At 39.6% G+C, this 2,475-nt stretch overlaps 1 protein-coding gene across 3 annotated transcripts in view; it reads left to right on the top strand.

Moving 5' to 3' along the window:
- The window catches only part of Focad (focadhesin), a 290,677-nt gene that overhangs the window by 168,483 nt on the left and 119,719 nt on the right, over positions 1-2,475 (top strand). The window lies entirely within an intron of this gene.

A 2,475-nucleotide genomic window follows, 5' to 3' on the forward strand; every position in this document is an offset into this window, starting at 1 on the left:
CAAGCATGCATACAGTTTTTGCCAACACACGAGTTTTCATAATTGGCTTGCTGTCTTTGGTGCATATGGCCATTCTTTCTCTAAGTTCTTTCTCAAACCTTACCATCTCTTAACACCCAATGACAGGATTCCCACCCACTGACATTTCTTACCTTCCTCGATTCTTCTTTCAACTGTTTCATGTTCAACACAAGTAACAGAATCCCATGTTTCACTTCCTTTCTAATACAGCTTGATAAATTCAATGGACTGAAGTGCATTTTATGTTTTGTTCCCTCCTGATTCTGTGTACTGCTTTCGATGTGTGCATGCTGCTTTGTGGGTAGCTATTAAAGAATTACATCTTTTAAATTAATATTAATTATTACTTTTGAAACATCAATTATTTGAAATACCAGAGCTGTTTTTTTTATGTGTATGTGTTTATATGCTCACTATCATGCCTTGCCCATAATATTTCTTTTTTGGTAAATACTTGTTCAAGTCAGATCATGTAGTAGATTCCAAAGCAAAGAATATTTATTTTTCTGCTGTTTCATGGGAAGAAGAAATTAGAGCAAAAATTATGAATCCAAGTTTTTCTGGAGGTATGGTTTCTGCTCTTTTATCTTGGGTCATGTCTTAATTCATGTCTTTAAGCATGTATTATTCATGCATCGTATGTACATCTGAAACTACTACTTCATGTAATTTTTCTTGAATAATTGGCTTGTAGTTAGAGATAAGTTGTATACATAAATTACAGTGCAAACCAGAGTTGGGTATTTTTAAAGGATTAATCCTATTAAATTCTAATTGGTTCTTTGTTGGTACTTTTCTTGCCTGTGTCTTAAAATTGTTAATAAAATACTAATCAGTGAGGCCAGGTGGTGGTGACTCACACCTTTAATCGCAGCACTTGGGAGGTAGAGGCAGGTGGATCTCAGTGAATTTGAATCCTGTTTGTAAAAGTGAGTTCCAGTCCATCCAGGTCTGTTACACAGAGAAACCCTGTCTCGAGAAAACAAAAACCAAAAACGAAACAAACAGGAAAAAAAGTAGGATCAAATTATCAGGACAGATAGGACTGTCTTGAAAAGCTAAAAGCCAAAATGAAAGAAAGAAAATATCATTCAGCGGCAAGCAATCATTTGGTGAGAGCTAAAATTAACATCAAGGAAGACTTGAAGGACTGGGAAATCAGATATTGTAATAAGTAGGAACATTGGTTTAAGGAAATTAGGGAACTGACATTACATTTGTGTTTGCATTCAGATTTAATGATTAGCAGCCTCTTTATCTGAAATCACTTTAAAAATCCTCAAATTATTTAAAATAAAATTATTTTGTTATATCATTATATAATAAACATTTATTAACATTTCTCTAAGGCAAATTTAGTTGAGAATTTTTTATTTATATTTATTAATCCCCCCCCAATTTTCTGAATGAAATATTTTACCCTTTTGTGTGTTTCTGGGGTGGATGTTTTAAAAAAAAAAGGTGCGTATCAAATCTGGAGTTAATGTTGTATGTCGGAAGTTTGCATGTAGGTGTGTGTGCGAGAGAGAGAGGGGGGGGACGGAGGGAGGGAGGGAGAGAGATTGAGCCTCTAATGTTAGTATTATTGGGACACAGCACCTGAGAGAGTGACTTTAAGAGGCAGAGGCAGCTTTGCTCCGCTCCCACTGCAGAGGTACCATCTCATTCTCATGTTTGTAGCTTTGGGCTGGCTCCAGGAAGGCAAAGCACCATGACAGGGAAGGCCTGGTCATCTCATGGCAGCCTAGGATGTTTGGGAGGGGGGTGGGGGCAGAGGCGAGCCGGGGAGGGAAAGGAGAATGGCAAGCACAAGGAGCACTGTTTGTGAGCAGGTGACCCCCTTTGTCTAACAGGTGCCACTTCCTCATCAACTTATTGGTGTGGGTAGAACACTCATGGACTCCACCTTCGAAGGGCTTCATGAGCTAGGCCAAGCCTTGGGGTGAGGTGACTTCATGAGCAAGGCCAAACCTTCGGGGGAGGTGCGGTGTGCTTGATATTTAAACTACAGTAGGGGAAGGTGTTTGATAACTGAAACAAAGCAGTTAGAAAACAATTTTATGAGACATGCTGCATCTTCAACAATTTATGGTAACTACCTTATAACATCTTACTTTGTAGCAGTGGCCTTCTTTCTTCTTATATTGTAATGGAGCCCTCTTGGCTACTCTGTGCAGGACCAAGCACAGGGCCTCCTACATGCTAAGGGTTGTCTCACTGATCTCAGAGCTACATCCACAGTGCCCTTCCTTTCTTCTTTTCTTTTTTAACTTCTGTTTTGAGGCAGGGTCTTGCTAAGTTGTCCAGTCTGGCCTTGAATTTGTTTTGCAGTACAGATGAACTTGATTTGGCATCCTATTGCCTTAGCTTCCAGAGAAGTCAGGATTACCTATGTGTGTCAGCATGCCGGGATCGCAGTGCTCCAGGGAGTCCATCTGAGTTTGGTGCCTGGGT

The sequence above is a fragment of the Microtus ochrogaster genome, chromosome 10 (genome assembly GCF_000317375.1).
Source record: "Microtus ochrogaster isolate Prairie Vole_2 chromosome 10, MicOch1.0, whole genome shotgun sequence".
NCBI classification, from domain to species: Eukaryota; Metazoa; Chordata; class Mammalia; order Rodentia; family Cricetidae; genus Microtus; species Microtus ochrogaster.